General features: G+C 41.3%; 1 protein-coding gene and 1 long non-coding RNA gene across 2 annotated transcripts in view; both read left to right on the top strand.

Annotated features, from left to right (window-relative positions):
• The window catches only part of LOC145506672 (uncharacterized), a 252,988-nt gene that overhangs the window by 101,484 nt on the left and 127,849 nt on the right, over positions 1–23,655 (top strand). The window lies entirely within an intron of this gene.
• On the top strand, positions 10,662–21,841 carry LOC145506677 (uncharacterized). The gene is made up of 8 exons (XR_014054156.1): positions 10,662–10,879; positions 13,118–13,220; positions 13,854–13,916; positions 14,382–14,861; positions 15,309–15,634; positions 15,743–16,147; positions 17,174–17,319; positions 21,515–21,841. It is a non-coding gene; the product is annotated as an uncharacterized LOC145506677 (long non-coding RNA).

Here is a 23,655-nt window from a genome sequence, read left to right on the forward strand (position 1 = left end):
CCTTGTGATAAGTATTGCTTCTTTTATTGAATTTCTGTGCACAAAATAATTCATGTTATTAGAGATTATTTCTAACACCACAAAAAGCACTTTTATTTATTACATTTCTGTATTTTTTATTATAATTTTTATACCCGATGGACCAGTGTTGTCACATGATTATTAAGTAAGCACCATAATTTATGTTAGGCATAATTCTTCCTGTTGTACAGTTCTATGGGTTTTGACAAACGCATCATGCCATGTGTCCACCACTGTAATATTGTATAGATAGTTTTAGGACCCTAAAGACCCCTGGGCTCCACTTATTCATCCCTCTTTCTCCTCCCCTTCCACCAAACTCTTCCACCAAACTTCTGGCAATCCCTGATCTTTTCAACACCTGTAGAACTTTGCCTTTTCCAGAATGTCATATAAGTGAAAGCATCCCTTTTTATTCAGGATTTTGAGAATGACTTCTTTCACTTAGTAATAGCTCTTTAAACCTTCTCCATTTCTTTCAAGGCTCAGTAACCCATTTCTTTTACTTGCCAAATAATAATCTATTGTATGAATGCATCAAAGTTTATTCACTTATTGAAGGACAACTTGATTACTTCCAATTTTTGACAATTATGAATAAAGCTGTTCTGAACATCTGTGTGGAGGCTTTCATGTTTTCAATGCATTTGGATAATTAACTAGAAGTGAGATTGCTGTATTACATGGTAAGTAGCCTATATTTAGCTTCACAAGAAGCCCACAAATTGCTTGTACCATTTTATATTCCAACAGCAGTTAATGGATTGAGTACCTGTTGCTTTGTATCGTCACCAATATTTGGATTTTTCTGTTTATTGGAGTTTAGCCACTCCGATAATTGCATAGTGGTATACCTGTTAAAAGAAATGAATTTTTCATTCTGTCTTACTTTACTTTATACCTTATTTTTGTATTTATTTATTTAGTGGTGTAGCTATAGTGCAGTACCTGAAAACTTTAATCCTAGAACCAGGTTTCTTAGATTCAAATTCCAACTCTACCTTTTGCCCTTGGGTGACATAGGTTAGGTACTTAACATGTGCTTCAGTAACCTTATGGGTTTCCACAGTAAAGAGCTCAGATGCTAAAGAATCCACCTGCAGTGCAGGAGACCTGGGTTTGTACCGTGGATCTGGAAGATCCCCTGTAGGAGGGAATGGCAACCCACTCCAGTATTCTTCTTTGGTGAGTCCAGTGTCCAGAGGTTTTAGTCCAGGGGGTCACAAAGAGTTGGACAGGAATGAGTGACTTTCACTTTTTTCAGTAGCCTCTAGGATAAGATATACCTCACAGAGTTGTTAGAGTTATTAGGCTTAGATTATTTTGGAACATATAAATAGCCATGAGTATCTGGGCTGAAGTAAACACTTTTATTATTTAATTGTATAAAATAACATCGTTTTTTGTCAAGAGGAAGCCATTTAGAATGTAAATAATTCCAAATATTGATGGAATTATGGTAATCATTTTAATTTTAAATTAATTTTTAGGAAAACTTTCACATAATGATAACATTCCTCCATTGCTGCAGCATTACCATATTCAGCTATCACTACACTATTTAAATTGTAATTCAGTAACTTCACTGTTGTAGGTCTTTTCACAAACTTTCAATATTGAGAAGGGCAGCCTAAAGAAGTCTTCCTTCCTTCCTCTCTTTCTTTCTTTCTTTCTTTAGTGAAAGGGAGAAGGATACATTTGGTTTTCTTTTTTTTTTTTTTCATTTTGACACTTAGATTGTATTTTTTTTTTAACTTTACAATATTGTATTTGTTTTGCCATACATTGACATGAATCCACCATGGGTGTACATGTGTTCCCCTTCCAGAAGCCCCCTCCCACCTCCCTCCCTATCACATCCCTCCGGGTCATCCTGGTGCACCAGCCCCGAGCACCCTGTGTCATGCATCTAACCTGGACTGGCAATTCGTTTCACATATGATAATTTACATGCTTCAGTGCTATTCTCCCATATTATCCCGCCCTCGCCCTCTCCCATAGAGTCCATAATACTGTTCTGTATATCTGTGTCTCTTTGCTGTCTCGCATACAGGGTTATCTTTACCGATTTACTAAATTCCTAAATTCCATATATATATGTGTTAGTATACTGTATTGGTGTTACATTTTAACCACCACTATTTTGTAATTTTGTTTGGTCATGGCTTTGACTTGATGAAACTGAGTTCAGTATAATAAATGAAATTGCAAGTTCAAGATTTTGATCCTATATTTATTGCTAACAATTTAATAAACTGAATTCCTAAAATTTCAATTCTCTCTAGAAGATGCCATAGCTAAGCATCTTAATTTCAATATATAAGCGGATTGTTATTGGTGCTCTGATTCATCTACCACAACTGAATAGCCTGTGGCCTGACCCTACAAAGGCACAAAGTTCAGAGAATTAATTATTACAAACAGTAAGTCTTCTGTTTTAATTTTCTAATGGAGAGTAACTGTAAGTCACTTATGCAAGGAACTGACTTATGTTTCGTGGCCTTGAAAAATGTTGCTACCTCAGTTTAAATTAACCATCTAACCACTTTGACCATTTTGGCAGAACTGTCAGTAGTTATATGTCCTAAATTTGGCCAGTTTCATATTAGCATTGTTAAGAAGTTATAGGACTTCCTCAGTGGTCCAATGGTTAGGACTCTGAAGTTTTACTGCCCAGGCCCAGGATTCAGTCCTTGGTCAGGAAACTAAGATCCTGCAAGCCACAGATGTGGCAAAAAAAGAAAATAAAACAACCCCACCTCCCTTCCGAAACATTGATAAAACTCAGAACTAAATTGTGCTTCTTACGGACCTCATATTTAAGAGTTTTTCTATTACATCAAAATTTTCATTGACACCACCAAATTTTAGAGCTGATTGGATTTTTTTACTATATATATATATTTACTACATATATAGTTTTATAATATATATATATCATAAATGTCTTAACTTTTTCATAGAATTTGTCCTGTGAACTTTCAGCCTTATCATGACTCTGAGTAATGCTATTTGTCTTCAATAATGTTATTTTTGGTTGTTGAATGTGGGGCCTAATTTTTCTCCCGCATTCAAGAGATAATCCCTTATAAACTCTCCATTCCTAAAGAGTTTTAATGAACAGAGGATATTTTTCAATTCCTATGCAATTAGATTTTATAGAATAATTATTTATTATATTTTTAATATTGATATTTTATAAATCTGGGGAATTTCCAACTATGCTGAGGAATACTACTGGAAAAAACAAAAGAAAGAAATAATCAAATAATAATACCCTGTACTACTCTGTGCTCTTATCTTGGCAGTGCAAAGCACATTTCTAAGAAAAAAATTAATTTCAACAACACTAATATCTTTAAGGTAAATATTTCCCTGAAACTTGCCTTATCATACAACTACACAAAAAGTAGATAGACTAAAAAAATATGTCAGAATTTTTTATCTGATTGATCAGAGCCAAAGGGCCAGTGATTCTTTTTTTAATATTGAACTAATATATAAAATAGAGTGAAACATACTTTTGTTGTTTGTAAGTCAAAGCCATCCTTAAATGATATTATATTTATCATATCAAATTTTATTTTTTATGCTATACTTTCCAGTTTATTTATTTTTTTAATTTATTTATTTTAATTGGAGGCTAATTACTTTACAGTATTCAATGGCACCCCACTCCAGTGCTCTTGCCTGGAAAACCCCATGGATGGAGGAGCCTAGTATAGGCTGCAGTCCATGGGGTCGCTAAGAGTCGGACACGACTAAACGACTTCACTTTCACTTTTTCACTTTCATGCATTGGAGAAGGAAATGGCAACCAACTCCATTGTTCTTGCCTGGAGAATCCCAGGGACGGTGGAGCCTGCTGGGCTGCCATCTATGGGGTCACACAGAGTCGGACACGACTGAGGTGACTTAGTAGTAGTAGTAGTGGTTTTGTCACACATTGGCATGAATCAGCCATGGGTTTACATGCGTTCCCCATCCTGAACCTCCCTCCCACCTCCCTCCCCATCCCATCCTTCTGGGTCATCCCAGTGCAACACTCTGTCTCTTGCATCAAACCTGGACTGGCGATCTGTTTCACATATGATGATATACATGTTTCAATGCTATTCTCTCAGATCATCCCACTCTTGCCTTCTCCAAAAGGCAAAAAGACTGTTCCAAATGACTGTTCTATACATCTGTGTCTCTTTTGCTGTCTTGCATATAGGGTTATCATTACCATCTTTCTAAATTACATATATATATGCATTAGTATACTGTATTGGAGTTTTTCTTTCTGGCTTACTTCACTCTGTATAATAGGCTCCAGTTTCATCCACCTCATTAGAAATGATTCATATGTATTCTTTTTAATGGCTGAGTAATATTCCTTTGTGTACATGTACCACAGCTCCCTTATCCATTCGTCTGCTGATGGACATCTAGGTTGCTTCCAAGTCTTGGCTATTATAAACAGTGCCTCGATGAACATTGGGGTACACGTGTCTCTTTCAATTCTGGTTTCCTCAGTGTGTATGCCCAGCAGTGGGATTACTGGGTCATATGGCAGTTCTATTCCCAGTTTTTTAAGGAATCTCCACACTGTTCTCCATAGTGGCTGTACTAGTTTGCATTCCCACCAACAGTGTAAAGGGTTCCCTTTTCTCCACACCCTCTCCAGCATTTATTGTTTGTAGATTTTTGGATAGCAGCCACTCTGACAGGCATGAGATGGTACCTCATTGTGGTTTTGATTTGCATTTCTCTGATAATAAGTGATGTTGAGCATCCTTTCATGCGTTTGTTAGTCATCTGTATGTCTTCTTTGGAGAAATGTCTGTTTAGTTCTTTGGCCCACTTTTTGATTGGGTCATTTAATTTTCTGGAATTGAGCTGCAGGAGTTGCTTGTATATTTTTGAGATTAATTCTTGGTCAGTTGCTTTGTTTACTATTATTTTCTCCCATTCTGAAGGCTGTCTTTTCATTTTGCTTATAGTTTCCTTCATTGTGCAAAAGCTTTTAAGTTTAATTAGGTCCCATTTGTTTATTTTTGCTTTTATTTCCATTACTCTGGGAGGTGGGTCATAGGGGATCCTGCTATGATTTATGTCAGAGAGTGTTTTGCTTATGTTTTCCTCTAGGAGTTTTATAGTTTCTGGTCTTTTGTTTAGATCTTCAATCCTATGGTGTTAGAACGTGCTCTAGTTTCATTCTTTTACAAGTGGTTGACCAGTTTTCCCAGCACCGTTTGTTAAAGAGATTGTCTTTTCTCCATTGTATAGTCTTGCCTGCTTTGTCAAAGATAAAGTTTCCATATGTGCGTGGATTTATCTCTGGGCTTATTATTTTGTTCCATTGATCTATATTTCTGTTAAATTTTAAAACCCTAGTTTTCAAACAATATTGACAACAGAGAGATTAAGAAAAATTACCAACAACCTTTTGGATATTTTCTTTTTTTTAAAAGATAGCAAATGGTAGTTTATTAAATTTTTTAGTAAATTGTGTACAATTTAGAAATACTTTCCATGTACACTATTCTTGGACATTTTCTTACAATTGTAAATATTCAGAGCACTTCATTATATTCCACAATGACATTTTTAAGTTTATTTTCCATTCTATTCTGATCTATTGTGTACATATGTTTTTGTGCACATCAAGGAAAATGTCAAAGTGGTTTCGTATTACATTTTCATTACAAAAGGTAAGCTTCCATAAAGGAACAACTGTGAAAAAGATCAAACAGTATCAATTTTCTGTTTTATTGCTCTCCAAAGCAACCTGTGGAATTAAATAATTGCAATTTTGAGCTCTATTGCAAATGATTAATCAGCTAAGACATATTAAATGCTCTTAATATGACTGACAGAAGAAGATACAATTGGCCAACGAAATGGCCAGAGATGTATTAATCTTAGTTTTTAAATCTTTATTTGCACAATGACAGATATAAATATTCAACCCTTTCATTAAATTTATTCAATAAATACTAATGGTTTTCCCAGTGGTCATGTACAGTTGTGAGAGCTGGACTGTAAAGAAGGAAGAATGCCAAAGAATTGATACCTTCGAACTGTGGTGCTGGAGAAGACTCCTGAAAGTCCCTTGGACAGCAAGGAGATCAAACCAGTGAATCTTAAGGGAGATCAACCCTGAATTTTCACTGAAAGGACTGATACTGAAGCTAAAGCTCAAGCTCCAATATTTTGGTCATCTGATGCAAACAGAAAACTCATTGGAAAAGTCCCTGATGCTGGGAAAGATGGAGGGCAGCAGGAAAAGAGGGCATCAGAGGATGAGACGGCTGAACTGCATCACCGATGCAGTGGACATGGGCAACTTGGGCAAACTCTGGGAGATGGTGAGGGACAGGGGAGCCTGGGGGGCTGCAGTCCATGGGGTCACAAAGAGCTGGACATGACTGGGCGACAGAACAACAACAACAGCGAGTATTTATTTAGCAGCTAACAGGCGTTAGGCACTAGTCGTTTGGGATCTAGAAGAGCAAACAAAACATAAAGGCCCCTTTATCTCACGGTACAAGGATTATTTTGAGAAGACGGACATTTACAGAGGAAAAAAGTAAACATGTCGCATTGTATGATAGATTACTTGTTAGATTGTGATAAAAGCTAGGGAGACAAACCGACATTGGAGTAAGAGTGCCTGTGGTGAGATGTGTTAATAGAATAATGAAGGGTGGCTTACCTAATAAAGTTACCTTGAGCAAGCCTCAGAAGAAAGTAAGTGAATAAGCCAAGCCTTGAGGATGAACTCAGCAGGCAGAGAAGATGCCTAAAGCAAAGGCCCCCTCTGTGGACTGTGCCTGCCAGGAACAGCGAGGAAGTCAAGGGAGTGGACATAAAGTGAGGTGTTAGGTGGTGAATTTGGAGGAGTCAAGAAGAACACGCGTGGCCTGACCTAACTTACTGTGTGTATGTGTGTGTGTGTATGTGTGTGTTTAGATCTGTTTAATCAGAAAGAGGGTAAGAAAAGTAGCAAAGTGTATATCTCTGTGTGTTCTTATTCTTTCCTACTAACAGTGCTAAATTCTTTGTCTGATTCTTGGACTTCTCTGATAGCTCAGTTGGTAAAGAATCCACCAGCGATGCGGGAGACCTGGGTTCAATCCCTGGGTTGGGAACATCCCCTGGAGAAGGGAAAGGCTACTCACTCCACTATTCTGGCCTAGAGAATTCCATGGTCTGTATAGTCCAAGGGGTTGCAAAGAGTCTGACATGACGGAGCGACTTTCACTTTCACTTTTGATTTAATTAAATAACTCTCCGTGTTAGAAATTTTATTTCTATTTTACATGTGAAGATATGGTCTTCAGATTCTGTTTTTTTCTGCTTGCTAAACACATCCTCTTACTACCTGCCAAAACAGTCTTTCTAGGATCCCAGGGAGGCCATTGAGAAGTGCTAAAGAATGCCTTCAAGGCAGCATGGTGTAGATAGGGTGTGGAAATTGGCCCCAGGTTTATCTGGGTTTGAATCCCAGTGTCACTACTAGTTAGCTAAATTGACACTTATTCCCAGAGCTATACAAATATTTCAGATGATCATTGGTTTCATTGTCTATGAAATGAGTGTAATAATTTCATGTATGTAAAGATGGGTTTCCCAGATGGGACAGAGGTAAAGAATCTGCCTTTCAATGTAGAAGAGGCAAGAGACTCAAGTTCAGTCCCTGGGCTGGGAAGATCCCCTGGAGAAGGAAATAGCAGCCCACCCCAGTATTCTTGCCTGGAGAAATCCATGGACAGAGGAGCCTTGTGGGCTACACTCCATGGGACCGGCAAAGAGGTGGACCCTACAGGCACACACACAATTAAAAAGGGAGCTAGCCTTGAATTGCCAGATGTAGATAATATCAGTTCCTTTCTTCTCCCTACCTTTAATTAGAGATAATGGGGATCAAGCGGTTTGATCAGCCTGCTTTGGGGAAATTGATGGAGAAAAAGAGCACGTGTGGCATTGCCCTGTGAGGCAAAGCTCCCTTGCTGGAGGAGAGTTGAGGTGTGTGGTCTGGTCTTTCGCAGGGTTTGTGGTTCAAGGACTGAAAAGAGCTAATGGAAGGGGAGGTGTGATTCAGAATTGGTGGAGGTGTGATTCAGAATTGGTGGAGGTGGAGGTGGGGTGAGTCGTCACATTCTGAAGGTTGTGAAATGGGATGTGAAAGAAAGTGAGGGATTAATCCTGATTATCAGCTTTTTGTCAAGAAAAAAGCTGTAAGGAGTCTATGGGACTGTGAAGTGCGGCAGACTGCGGCAGAGAAAGATCCCTTCTCTTGAGTTGATGGCACACTTGAATATGACTCACAAATTCCAGGCAGAAGAGTTGGGACCCCCGACAAATTGGCATTTAAATAGGAAACCAAAAATGCATTAATTGCTTATACAACAAGATGAAGTCATTTTCATTTTATATTTAGTTACATTGTAATACTGTAAGAATTTCTAGGGGTGTTATTCATTTCAAAATTTTTCATTTAAAGAAAAACAATAATGTTCTAACAGACATATTGATAAAGAATAGTATTACCAGAATGAGAAGAAAGTAAAAATAAGACAAGATATTATTTGAATAATATTTTGTAAATTTTATGCAAACAAACTTTCTCTAGATGCCTTGGACTATTAACTTTTTTCTCTTCTCATTTTCTTTGCCCTTATATTGATAACATGAACCACTGACGGGATTGAATTTGTTGTTGTTTAGTTGCTAATTCATGTCCGACTCTTCGCGACCCCATGGACTGTAGCCCACCAGGCCTCTCTGTCCGTGGGATCTCCCAGGCAAGAATACTGGGGTGGGTTGCCTTTTCCTTCTTGAGGGGATCTTCCAACCCAGGGATCAAACCCACATCTCCTGAATTGGCAGGTAGTTTCTTTACCTCTGAGTCACCAGGGAAGCCCTGAGAATGAGTTCAGTGAGTAGTTAATTGGAATTGGAAGTCACAGGAAAAACATCCCAAGAGAAAATAAGATTTATAGGGATGTACATCATGGTCTCTAGATTATTTCACTTGTTAGCCAACACGATCTGTTGTCATTATAAGCTATATAAACAGCTAAAGTAATTTAGATTCAGAGATGTTTTAAGGTCTTGTCTTAGTTTACTAAGGCTGCCATCACAAAATACCACAGACCCGGTTGTTTAAAAGACAGAATGCTGTTCTTTCCTGTTCTAGAGGCTGGGAGTTGAGATCGAGTTGGTTTCTCCTGAGCAGTCCATCCTTGGCTTTGAGATGACTGTCTTCTCATTGGGTTCTCTCATGGCTTTTTCTCTGTGCAGATACAGAATTAAGACTCCAACAGAAAAGTGTAGGATGATAATATTAAGTTCAGAACATGCAGGTGGCTATTAAACAATAAAACTGGGATTTTCCTTTTCCCAGAGTCCACAATGAAAGCTGTGCATGTGTAGTGTTTGACTTCAGAATGAGGCCTGAGACTAGAGATACACGTAGGAGCAAACAGTGGGTAGGGAACAGGGGTTACTTGAAGAGTCTTATGTAATGGAGCTCTATAAATGCTGATACTTAAATTATTGCTTACTTTGCTTGGAGTCAAATTACCTGTAGGCCATTTAAAAATGTGTTTATTTTTTGAATTAATATTTAACTCTTATTGAAGTATAGTTGATTTGCAATGTTGTGTTTATTTCAGGTATACAGCAAAGTGATTCAGTTTTACATATATATATCTCCATACATATCTGTGGGCTTCCCTGGGCTTCCCTGGGCTTTCCTTCTGCAGTAAAGAATCCGCCTGCCAATGCAGAGATGATGATTCAAGTCCTAGGTGGGGAAGGTGCCCTGGAGAAAGAAATGCTAACCACTGGTAACCACTAGTTTGGTCTCTCTATCTGTGAGTCTGCTTCTTTTTTGTTACATTCACTAGTTTGCTGTGTTACTGATATTCCACATATAAGGCATATCATTCAGTATCTGTCTTTCTCTGATTTATTTCACTGAGCATAATACCGTCCAAATTTACCCATGTTGCTGCAAATGGCATATTTTAATTTTTATGGATGAGTAGTATTCTATTGTATGTGAATATAAATACACACACACACACACACACACACACACACATACATATACCATCTTCTTTATCCATTCATTGGCTGATGGATACTTAGGTTACTTTCATATCTTGGCAACTGTAAATAATACTGCTTTGGACAGTGGGCTTCATGTACTTTTTTGAAATAGTGGTTTTGGTTTTCTTCAAATATATACTCAGGAATAGAACTGCTAGATCATATGGTAGCTCTATTTTCATTTTTTTTTTCTGTAGTGTCTGTTGTAATCTACATAGCCACCAACAGTGTTGGAGGGTTCACTTTTCTCAGTATCCTCACCAACATTTGTTATTTGTATACCTCATTGTTTGTTTTCTTTAATCTGCATTTCCCTGATGATTAATGACGCTGAGCAACTTTTCATGTGTTGCTATTGAGTATTTTTAAACTGATATGTACAGGTATAAATCTTAACACCTATGCAATTTCTTTTATATTTCTCCCACTTAGATGTGGATCTAGGCCCTTTCCTTTAACAAGAGTTGATACAGAGTGATGAGGGTTTACTTACCACTGACAGATGTCCTGGAAATAACACTGTGTAATGTCCACAGTTAAGCCTGAAAAGGCCATGAGCCACTCAGGTCAGTCTCCTGTTGGAGCCCTCCACCACCAAGAATGAGCTCTGCGATCCTGCCTTCTAGGAGGAAGCCCAGGCCTCTTGGGGTGGCTTTCTGAAACTCCGCCAGCAAACCCAGCTTCAGCTGCAGATGTGGCAGTGACGTCACCTCCAGAGGAGTCTGGCTCCTGGTGTTAGTGTCAACCCCAACTGGTGAGTCTCCTCTCCTGAGACCCCAACATCCTAGAGCAGAAAGAGCCATCCCTACTGTGCCCTGTCTGAATTCCGCACCTTGGGACCAAAGTGGGTGTCACATGCCATGACATGGGGGTTAGTTTATAAAAATATTTTATATTAAAAGCAACGAGAAAAACACACTTGTGAAAAATTCACAGGTTACAACAGAACATACATTAAAATCTGTTCCCTTCCTTCCCTATTCTGTAGCCTTCTAGATGCTATCTCTGGAAGTAATGTTATTTTTTCCAGATTTATTAATGGAACTATCAGATAGTGCTGACACTCTGACATGCATGTTTCTAAGAGCTTTACCTACATTTACTCATTTGCTCTTCGTTCACTATGAGTTCTCAAGTGGTAGCTGAAAGGGAAGTCTTCTGCTTCATTCTGATTTCCTTCCAAAACTGGGTGTCTGAACTGCTGTCCTTTACTCCTTTTTGAATTATATTCCTCCAATATATTTGAAAGTACAGTCCCTAAGGATTTGCCTGGCAGTCTAGTGGCTAGTGTTTCCCCTTCCAAAGTAGGGGGAGTGGGATGTGGGTTCAATATCTGGTCAGGAACTACTTACTATCCTACGTGCCTGGGAGCCAAAAGTTCGAAAACATAAAAAACAACTAAGCAATATTGTAACAAATTCAATACACTTAAAAAAAAATCTTATTAAAAAAGAAAGATTCCCTAATTCTTTTTTATAATTTTATTCCTCAATTTCCTTATTTATACACACACACACACACACACACACACACACACACATTTTCCATCAGGCTGACAAGCACTAAAATTCTTCATTTAAAATAACAATATTACCTGTTATTTTCTACCCTCATATCTCAGTTGGGTAATCCTTAGAAAACATTTGACACCATCTTAATTATTGTTTTACTTCATCAAGGACCCACTTAATCTGTTAGTTCAGATATTTGGAGGTGAGGTGAGTCAGCAATGACGGGCTTCCCTGCTGGCTCACACAATAAAGAATCTACCTTCAGTGCAAGAGATACAGGTTCGATCCCTGGGTTGGGAAGACCCCCTGGAGAAGGGAATGGCTACCCCACTCCAGTATTCTTGCCTGGAGAATCCTATGGACAGAGGAACCTGGCAGGCTAGAGTCCATGGGGTTTCAAAGAATCAGATGCTGTTGAACACAGAGGTATACACACACAATACAGGATTCCATACTTTGTAAGGGCACCTAATTTGCTTTAAATGTGGCAACTTTTGGAGAAGGAAATGGCAACCCACTCCAGTATTCCTGCCCGGAAAATCCCATGGACGGAGGAGCCTGGTAGGCTATAGCCCATGTGGTCGCAAAGAGTTGGACATGACTGAGTGACTTCACTTTCACTTTTTCATCCTTCTCTTAAAGTTCTCACTTCTGTGTTTTAGGGGGCTGGTCACTTATCATCCTATAGCCACTGTTCATGACCATGAGAATGGGGAGTGGTTAGGTGTTGAATTATGACCCAGAACACACATTTAATCCTAGAGTTTTGGGTTGTCTAATATTCTTCATGTAGAAAAACAATAACTACACTTTCACCTAACCTACAGGTGAAAACACAGTGAATTGTTTCTTGTTACTTGTTCAGTGAATAGCCATGCTTTACACACAATAACAGATAAATTGTTAAATGAATTGGCAGAGACTGAGAGATAAGTAAGTCTGTACATTTAGATGCATACAGAGAAAAGGAAGTAATACATGTAGAGAAGAAGAGAAGGATTTACATAATTTGATAAGTATATGCATTTTACAATAAGACTATGACATTTTTCAATTGAATTTCAATTAATGTTGCTTTTTATTTCAACTGGAACATATTTTAAATTATTTGATCTAGAAATATCTGGTTACTTAGAAATCTTAGAAATGATTGACAATGAAATATGTACAGGAATAGAATTCATTTTATTCTCAACGTGTTAGCCTTGTTCCTCTTCAACGTGAGATGTTCACAAACAACTATATTTGGGGGGCAGGACTTTTTCTCTCATATACATTATTTTCTTAATCAGAGAGGAATCTGTGAACCTGGGATTCAGTTTGGAAATAAAATATTTACTTTGAAAAGCCCAGTTTGTCCATAGAAACACACTTTCTGGACAGTAGCTGTTGGGCTCATCCTGTGCAGAGTCCAGCTCACTCTGAAAAGTTCTGTGATGAATCGTCTCCACTGTAATGTGATAATGCACATTCTACACCAGGTGTCGCTTTGTGAGCTGAGAAGTTCACATATGGTGTCAAGTGAGAAGAGCTCACCTTCAACCTTGAGAGTGAAAATGGGCAACCTGAACTATTGGTCTGGAGGTAGGTTCCTACTGATCCTCTGTAGGCTGTTTCTTCAGATGGGCTGGTTAACTTTTACTGACTTTTTTGCCTCATTTGTTTTTTTTTTCATTTCCATCACTTTACAGAGATATAAATGTATTTTATAGTTTTGTTTGATTCCTTAATTTATATTTTTTGGTTCTTCTGTCAGATAGCCGCCTTAAATATCTTCCTAAATTAGAAAAATGTACAATTGCCTGGTGATAGTTTTGTACACACTCTTCCAGAGAACACATGGAAAGAACCGAAGCAGGAGAACCGTGAGGTCTCCCCATCAATGGACATTGCACGAAAAGGGAATTACAGCTCAACAGACAGGAGGGTCGTAGGTCTTAAAGCTGGCATGCATTTTAGTGTTTCTTTTTCCCCATCCATTAGGTTATCATTAGTTAATATGCAGAAGCTGTACCTCATTTCTTTCCTGCTCCTCTCCTTTGCTCTCCTCATCCAGCAAAGAGAATGATTCAATGGCAGCTCAGTACATAGTTACTAACCTCCCACATGCATACACTCCACCCTGTGTCTCCATCAGACAAAAAGAAAACACTGAGGGATTGGTGAGCAGCCTCACCAGTGTCCTGACAGCTACTCTGTGTCTCACTAATTCCCCAGGTGGACCTGGTGGAGGAACTTCCCCAGGGCTGGAATGAAGAACAGGAACTGAGTACCCTGAAGGTATGGTCACCTCTCTTTATCTGGGATAAGACTATTGCTTCACTTCCTTCTTTTTTATTCAGTCGAATACAATTATTTTAGTCTGACAATGTACATTATCACTGATGCATACAGTTTACTTGGTTGCTGAAATATTGAGGGTATATCAATTATCAACACAGACCTGATTCAAAATGACATTTTAAAACGAAAGCATCAGTTACTACTGTATAACAGTAGTTACTTTCCTCAGCAGAAATTTTTCCTCTTTGAAAAAGAATTTTGTAATTGTTGGTCAAATGGAAACTGAGAGATCTTACATGAAATAGGCCATGCTTTTCAGCAGGGGAGCCTTTCTATTTTCTTTTGGGGCCATTGAATTAAGGACTTTTAGTTTTCTGAGAAGAAAAATCAGAGAACAGAAGACTTAGTGCAGAGAATGAAAGATGCTGACACCCTCACACCGTTTCTTTTCTCTCATCACAGGTTTATGAAACAGCCAAAGAGATTTCTTCATATTCAGGGTTATACATCCCTCTGCTCAGATACAATCTAATTGGTGAAGGTGGAGCTCTTTGCTGCCTCAATTTGGGGAGGAGCCCTGAATTTGGGTTCTTACAGGTGGTGAGACCAAGAGATTGACCTCCCAGAAAAAAGTGCTGGCCCAGTTCTAGTGTCTCCAGAAGCAACTGCATCATTTAGATGGTGTGGGATTGTGTGAAGGAGGGTGTTTAGAGGTGGGCATGTGTTGAAACCACACAGTATGACTGTGACTCTGCAGGTCTGTGTATTTACTCAGAAAGAAAAGAGGGACACGTGCCCTCTTCGGCCTCACCTTTTCATGCCATGCCTGTCGTCCACACTTGCTCGTCCAGGTCTTCATCATCATCAATGACATCCCCAAAAGCATTCTTCAAAAAGATGAACAGAGAGTTTTCTGACATCTAGAAGGAAGAGATCAGTCAGGCAGGTCCAAGCCCTCCCAGGGCAGGAAAGCAACCATATGGGGTAGCCAAGGGCAGTGCAAACTTCATGGGGCCCGCTGAGCTGTGTGGGTCTAGACCTACTGACTCCAGCCTCAACTCCTGCTCAGGCCACTCATGGTGACAAAGCCCGGTTCAAGGGTGCAGACCTGAGGTCAGGAGCAAGGACGATGCTAAGAAAGTGGAGGAAGAGGGCTGCAGAGAGATTTCATAGATTTTATATAAGGTCCCAGGAACCCAATTGCCTGTGAAGACCTGGTCCTCCAAAATGATAATCATAAAAAGATGGAAAGAGGAGATGGGAAAGGGTTACAAGGAAGAGTCTAGGGATCAGAAAAAGGGGGAAAAAAATTAAAAGATATGAAAGAAGAAATAAATATCTTCCATATTCTTGCTCTTCTTCTCTCCTTCTTCATTATCTGCCATACAGTTATCTGGTGTCGGCGGGCAGCAGTCATGTGGAGTGACTGTGAGAGAGCAAAAGGGAGATTTAGAGTCAGGATGTGACCAGGGGACGCTGTGCTCCTCGGAGCCCGGACTTGGGCCCCTGGTGTCCTTGTCTCCAGGGACCTCCCAGGGCCTCGGTGTTTTACCTCTTTATTGAAAACGTGGGTCTCTGACCTCCAACATCCTGTTGCCACCCTCAACATGTCTACCTGTGTCCAGGAATGAGGCTGTGCCTACCCGTTCCTCCTCCAGGTGCTCACTGTCTCCGTGCATCTCTGCCCGTGACCTTGTGAGAGAGCCATTTCCTAGGTAGGTTGATAAGAAGTCTAGGGGTCCCCAAGGAGAGAGGGGTCTGGAATTCTCAAGGAGGAAGAAAGGACAAACTTATTTTTTTCTCTTTCCCTCTACATTCCTTAGGATTATATGACAATCATGTATCAAGCTCGAAGACAGTGTCTGGAAAAAACCTTCTGGCTAATCCTGTTATCTTAAAATGTAAATTATGGGAGTAGGTCTAGTGAGGTCTTTACAACCTCCAGGCATTCTTTTGATTCAGTGTAATAACTGATTGGAGAGTATATAACTGCATTGCTAACACTAGCAAGGGGGTACTCTTTCTCCCCCGCTCTGATGTCTATGTCAGAAGCTTTCTCTATCTCTTTTATACTTTAATAAACTCTATTGCACAAAAGCTCTGAGCGATCAAGCCTCGTCTCTGGCCCCGGATTGAATTCTTCTCCGGAGGCCAAGAATCCTGGCGTCTATTCGTGGTCCAGCAACAACCTTTCATTTGGAGGCTCGTCCAGGATTCTTTAGGACAAGGTAAGGATGCTTGGAGCTCTAGTTCTTTGTTCTCCTAGTGAACACGTTTTCTGCTGTACTTCACTAAAACTCTACGGTGTGCTTGTGTGAATGAGTGAAACACCCTGTGCAAAGCAAGTGAGGAGCCCTGCTCTGTGATTCCACAGTGCCCTCATACGGCTTATGGCAGAAACCTGTCGGCGGTTATACCAACCTGCCAATGCCAAGAGGCACCCAATGTCTCCTTCGGGAACTGAGCAGAAATGGGCAAAGCGTGTGGACTGAGCGCTTCTTTCTTGGTCAAACTTCTCAGTCTCTTTGACCATTTCATAACTCCTTGGAAATTAGAAATACTAACCTAATCTGCCGCATCATAGACTTTCAAGGGACTTGTGATCTGTGCTGTTACTTTGTACTGTTACTTAATCCCAAACTTGGATTGATAATCAGGAAGTGCCTAGCCTCGCTAGGAATCGAAAGTTTGGAAGTTAGATGGAGCTCTAGCTCCAAGAGCATCTCTGAGGTTAGTTACTCAGGTTGGAACTGCAATGGGGTTTTTTCCTTTGGTAACGCTGGCTCTTAGTGGACCAGAGGAGGCTCTTATCCTGTTGTGGTGATGCTTGGAAGGAACGTCTCAGTCTTACGTTCATATCGGTCTTATTGTGGTCAGGAATATACTCAGGGTCGTGCACAGGCACTCAGGTGACAAATGTTTCCCTCAGGGTCTTAGCCTGGGAGGCATTCCGGAAGGTTACTCTGATTGCACCCCGGGTGGCATCAGAAGCAAGCAAGGTTTTAATGGTGAAGAACTGGATGTCAGTCAGGGATGCCATCAAGTCTACCCTTGGTGCATCCCCCCCCCCCCCGCCCCCCATCTCGGTGGTAGAACCGGGAGGGACGAGTACGGTGCCTGCGTCGGTAAGGGACAGACTAAGTCCGACCAGGAAAGGAAAGCTTTGGTGTAAAGTCTGTCTACACCCCCATCTAGAGCAGGGAGGGACGTCTCCGGTAGAAAGATGGCGCTGGTCGCTTTTTTCTCTCTTACAGATGGGACAAAACAATTCCAGCCTCACTCCTTTGAACTGTATCCTGAAAAACTGGGATAGACTTGATCCCCAGGGCTTAAAGAAGACACACCTGGCCTTACTATGTGATACTGCATGGCCGCGGTACCCACTGGAGGACGGCAAACGGTGGGTCTCTTAAGTATAATACTGTTTTACAATTAGACCGGTTCTGTAGAAAACAAGGGAAATGGGTAGAAGTAGCATATGTGTTGCCCTTTTTCTCTCTGTGAAACATGGCAGACTTGTGTCCTAAGGGTACAGATTTGGGTGTGACTCCTTTAGCTCCCTCCTGTTCTCCTACTTTGCTAGATAAGATGGAGGACAGGAGACAAAGAGATAAAGAAAAGCAGATTTGTCCAAACTATCCCTGCGATCATATGCACAGAGCAGCCGGAGAGACTGCGAAACAGCCACACAAGCTGTTGCCTCTTCATGAAGCACGCACTGGGAGAAATAATCAGTCTATGAGCGTTAATAAGCCTTTTTCTTATTGAGAAATACAAAGAATCAAGGAGGATCTGGGAGACTATTTAGAGGACCTAGAAAAATATTTTAGAGCTTTTAAAGGTGTTACTCTGCTTTATGACCTTACTTGGAATGATGTGATGTATTATCTTGGGACCAACACTGACTCCTGACTCAAAAGAGTTGAGTTTTGGGAAAAGCGGTGGCTTATGGAGATGAATGGCTTGGTAATGAATCAGCAGGGAAGAGGAGAGACGAGATAGCCGCCCTCCCCACTGGGAATCAGGCGGTCCCAACTATAGAACCAGACTGGGACTACAACACAGCTAAAGGAAGATGGGATCAGAGTCATTTTGTCGGATGCATTCTTGAAGGACGCAGGAAGGCGCGTGCTAAGCCTTTAAACTATGGCAAATTGGCAAACATAGAAGAGGAGGAGAAGGAAGCTCCTGGTAAATTCCTAAATAGACTGAGAGAAGCCCTTCGCAGATTCACTGAGATTGATGCCGAAAATGAAGAGGGAAAAGTGATCTTAAAAGATAGATTTCTCACTCAGTCGGCTCCAGATATCTGCTGTAAGCTATTAAAACGGGCATACGGACCAAATCAGTCTTTATATAATGTGTTACAACTGGCTCAGAAAGTCTATTACGGTAGGGAATATGAGGAATAGAAAGAAAGGCAGAAAAAGACAAAGGAACAGGCGGAAGCCCTCGTAATGGCTGTTAAGAGCCGTTCTGAAACAGCCTGAGAAAAATGCCCAGAGTGGGACCCAGGTGAAAAAGGGATGGGCTTGCTATTACTGTGGAAAGGAGGGGCACCTCAATTAGGATTGTCCTCAGGCATCTAAGCTGCCCCTGGCTCCATGTCCAGTCTGCAAAAGACCACACTGGAAGAGAGACTGCCCCTAGAGGCGTAGCTTTCAGGGGTCGGACTCTCAAGACAATCAGGACTGAAGGTGCCCAGGGGTCCCCACACAAGCTCCCGTCCTAATTACACCTGAGGAACCCCGGGTATTAATAACTGTGGGGGGCTAATCCGTCGATTTCCTTTTAGACACTGGGGCAACTTACTCTGTGCTTACTGAAGCCCCTGGCCCACTTTCTTCCCTATCCGCTTCCATAATGGGACTGTCTGGACGAGCCAAAAGGTATTATTTCACTTGTTCTTTAAGCTATAACTGAGACTCTGTGCTATTTTCACACAAGTTTCTGATCGTGCCAGAGTCTCCCTCACCCCTTTTGGGGAGGGATATACTGAGCATGGTCCGTGTCTCTGTTGTCATGAATATGGAGCCCTCCCTTTCTCTCCCTTTAACTGAACAAAAATGTGTATCCTAGCGTATGGGCTGATGGAAAAATCTGTGGGTCGAGCACAAACTGTTATTCTTGTAGTTGTCAAGCTCAAAGACCCACACTTATTTCCACATAAGAAGCAGTATCCACAGAAACCTGAGGTTAAAGAAGGGTTAAAACCCATCATTGAAAATTTAAAGGAGCGGGGACTATTAATTCCCTGTAACAGTCCATGCCACACTCCTATTTTGGGTATAAAGAAATCCAATGGTAAATGGAGACTAGATCAAGGTTTAATAATAAATGAGGCTGCAGTTCCTTTACACCTCGTGGTGCCTAATCCTTACACTCTATTGTCTGAAATTCCTGAAGGAGCCAAATATTTCTCAGTAACTGATTTGAAAGATGCCTTCTATTCAGTGCCTTTGGCAGAGGAAAGGCAGTTTCTATTTGCCTTTGAAGACTGTAGGCAGCCAGCTTCTCAGTTAACCTGGACAGTTTTGCCCCAGGGATTTCGTGACAGTCCTCACTTATTTGGGCAAAGTTTGTCACGGGATTTACAAAACTTTAATAGCTCCGAAGTGGTGGTGGTACAATATGTAGATGATATTCTGCCCTGTGCCGAGACAGAGGAAGCTTGTTCACCAGCCTCAGAAGATTTCTTAAACTTTCTGGCAGGCTGCGGTTACAAGGCATCAAGAGAAAAGGCTCAGCTTTGTCAACAATCTATTAGATATCTGGGCCTAATGATATCAGAAGGGACTAGGGCCATAGGCCCTGTGAGAATTAAACCTATACTAAATCATCCCCTACCTATAAGTTTAAGACAACTGAGAGGATTTTTAGGAATCACAGGCTACTGTCTCATTTGAATTCCGGGTTATGGGGGACTTGCCCAGCCTTTATATAAACTTATAGCTGAAACTCAGCAGTCCCAAACCGACAAACTGTTTGTTCTCCAGATACCCAAAAGGCTTTTAAGGATCTTTAGACTGTTCTCCTGTAAGCTCCGGCTGTGAGCTTGCCCACAGGGTCAGAATTTAATTTGTTTGTCACTGAAAGAAAAGAGTTTTGACACAGCCCTGAGGGCCTCACCAGCAACCTATTGCTTATCTAAGCAGAGAACTAGATGTAATTTCATGTGGGTGGCCCCACTGCCGAAGAGTAATTGGGGCAGCGGCTTTATTAGCACCTGAAGCTTTAAAAATAAAAGATGAAACCTTACTGTACTGACTTTTCATGATGCCTTACTGTACTGACTTCTCATGCTAAATTAGAGTGATGGAAAAGAAAAAAAAAAAGGATGAGGAAAATTCATCAGTAAAAGTTAACCAGCCCATTTGAAGGAACAGCCCTCAGAGGATCAGTGGGAACCTACCTCCAACACAGCAGTTCAGGTTACCCATTTTCAAAGGTTGAAGGTGAGCCCTTCTCACTTGACACTATAGGTGAACCTCTCAGCTCACTAACTGGCATTGGTACAGAACGCATCATATTACCACATTACTGTGGCAACAATACATCACAGATCTTTCAGAGTGAACTGGACTCTGGACAGGATGAGTCCAACAGCTACTGTCCAGAAAGTGTGTTTCTATGGTCAAGTTTGGCTTTTCAGAGCAAACATTTTATTTCAAAAACAATCAGGCTCACACATTCCTCTCTGATTAAGAAAATAACTTATATGAGAGAAAATGGCCTGCCCCCATATTGTTGACAGTGAGCATTTCAGGTTGAGGAGAGATGAAGCTAACACATTGAGAATAAAAAAAGGTTCTCTTCTTGATTAGAAAATCAAATCTTGGTACTGATCACAAGTTTGTGTTCCTAACACACAAACAATACCAAACATCAGGAGCCTGGAGCAGAGAAAGCCTTACTTCAGGGCCACACAAGGACAAAAGACAAAAAAACCTGAGCTCTCAGAAAGCTTTCAGCAAAGCGCTTTTCTAGGGAAGCTGAGGCAGTGGCCTGGTTACTTCTGGGGTCAGAGTCTTTGTTCTTGAGGTCAGGTCATGGTCAGGTCATAATGTTCCTGTAAACCAAATGCTACTCTGAGTTCTGACAAGAAAGGGTCAGGTCCCAAGGCACCACCATCTACCTCCGAGGCCCAGGCCCAGGCCAGGAGGAGGGGTCCTGGGCGGGCAGGTTATCCTGCCGGGGTTCAGGAGGGCATCCATCCAGCACCCAGTCTGGGTCCTCCTGCCAGTGCCCTGCCCTGGCTGAGAGGGCAGGTCTCAGCTGGCAGCAGCCTCAGAGCCAGGTCCCAGACCCCACCCAGCCAACTAAATTGCTGTTATTACAAGGGTGAATGCTGGTTTCAGGCAAAAAATACCTTGACTTAGATCAGATAGAGAGAGACTTCTGCTCTGCTAGGCAGGCCTACGCCCATGCACAGCAGGAAGAAGTTACAGAAGAAAGAGACCTCCGCCCCAATTCCCAAGCAGTATCTTGAGTAAGAAGTCTCTCAGGGGGGAGTTGGTAGGGGAAGCACACTGATTGAAACCGCCCACTCTGGCCAGGCACCATAGTAACCATTTGCATGAGTTGTTTTACCACAGGAGGTCCTGCTAAGGAACATGGAACTAATATGCCACCACCAACTGGAAGAGTTCAGGAAAGGTCAAAAGCAGACACCGCATGTCTGACCACCTCCCAGAATCCTTCTCTCTGGCTTCTATCTTGGCTGAGCAAGGCGTGAACCACCAGGAAGGACTCTGAGTCAGAATGATTGGCTAAGGACAACCCGGAAACTTATCCCATCACCATAAAACCAAACAACACCAAAGACTGCAAGCCGTGTGACAGAGCTATTCTCCTGGGTTCCCTTACCCTACTGCTCTCCACTCGGGTGCCCTTTCCCAATAAAACCTCTTGCTTTGTCAGCACGTGTGTCTCCTTGGACAATTCATTTCCGAGTGTTGGACAATAGCCCAGTTTTGGGCCCTGGAAGGGGTCCCCCTTCCTGCAACAACCCCACTGTGGATAGCAGATGGCAGCAATCTGTGCTCTGTGAAGTCAGAGCCCTTCAGTAAGACATTGATCTCAGTTGCAAACCTAAGGATAGTGATGCTGAAAGAGTCAGTTCTAAACCTCTCATTTCTACAGGCCCATTAGAGCTCTCACCTTCATACTAACCAATCTGAAATCACAAGTGTTTTGACACATGTATAGCATGTTTTTAAGCAAATTATAGCAGTCACATCTCGCTAGTGGCTACCAACTATAATACACAAAAACCACTATATATGTTTATATATGTGTACAGATAACTCATGCAGTTGATTTCAGCAATTTGTGAGCCCATGGACTAGCCTGCCGGGGCCCTCTGTCATGGAATTCTCCAGGCAAGGATACTGGAGTGGTTAGTCATTTCCTTCTTCAGGGGATCTTCCTGACTCAGGATTCTAACCCAGGTCTTCTCGATTGCAGGTGAATTCTTTATTGTCTGAGCCACGAGGGAAGACTGAATGAATCTTAACATCAGCACCACTTGTTCTGCCATTTCTGACAGATTATGGCAGAACAGGAACTTTGGTACAAGGGAAGGTGTAGGGATTCCCAGGTGGCTCAGTGGTAAAGAATTTGCGTGCCATGCAGGAGACATGGGTTCAATCCCTGGGTTGGGAAGATACTTTGAAGGAGGAAATGACAATCCACTTCAATATTCTTGCCTGGAAAATACCATGGACAGAGGAGGCTGGTGGGATATAGTCCATGGGGTCACAAAAAGTAGGACACAACTAAGTGACTGAGTATATACAGGATGTTCACACCCCTCTCTTGTTTATTCCCTTTGTGTTTTCTGGCCATTTCAAGATGGCTGTTTGCTGATAGATTAACAAAGAAAAGACCTCTGACCCATGAGAGTATTTAGCCTGAGGGGCTAAGAGGAATGTGGCCCTCTTCTGGTTTCCATGGTAACCAGTGAGCCAATCTGCTGTTCATTCCCAGGGTAACCGGTAGACTCCTTATCCCCCCAGAGTAAAGAATGTTGTAGCTGCTGTCTTCTGCCTGTCCCCTGCTATCCACTGGGGGTGTTTCTCTGAGAGGGTAACAGGCAGGAAGACCAGGGGTCTCCAAACGGAGGAAATAGGCTACAAGTATCAGACATCTTTATCTCTCTTAAGCGGCACGAGGAAACAAACTAGTGATACATGTTTTCCCTTTTCTATACAAATTTAAAAGGAGGTTTCTCTTAAAATACTGCGTTGCCATAATGACACCTGGTTTCACCTGAAGTTAACTACTCTCAAACCTTGACTTAACCAATGCATTCTTCTTATGGAGATGTTTGTCTTAAGCTATGTTAATGTGCTATGCATTTACCCCAAACTCTGTCCTCAAGTCAGTTCCGCCTAATGGCTCAGAACCTACTTGACAAACCATTATGTTATACTCAGACATTGTTCCCCTAGTCTATGGAAACAAAACTATTTGTGTGGTAATCTGCCTTTCTACAAGATTCAAGTCAATCATTTTATGGCCCAGGTTGACTGTCTGGTGCCAAGATTATCCCCAAATACATCTTATGGATGAGGGGCCTGATGCCATTCTGAGATTTATGACATTCCTTTCTTTCATTTACAAGCTGCTAGTGACTATATAACATCCAGCTGAAGACTATCAGGGGGGTACTCTTTCTGCCCCCTTCTGATGCCTATGTCAGAAGCTTTTTCTATCTCCTTTATACTTTAATTAA

This window comes from Giraffa tippelskirchi, chromosome 5 (genome assembly GCF_054371585.1).
Source record: "Giraffa tippelskirchi isolate mGirTip1 chromosome 5, T2T-mGirTip1v1.2.pri, whole genome shotgun sequence".
In the NCBI taxonomy this organism is placed as follows: Eukaryota; Metazoa; Chordata; class Mammalia; order Artiodactyla; family Giraffidae; genus Giraffa; species Giraffa tippelskirchi.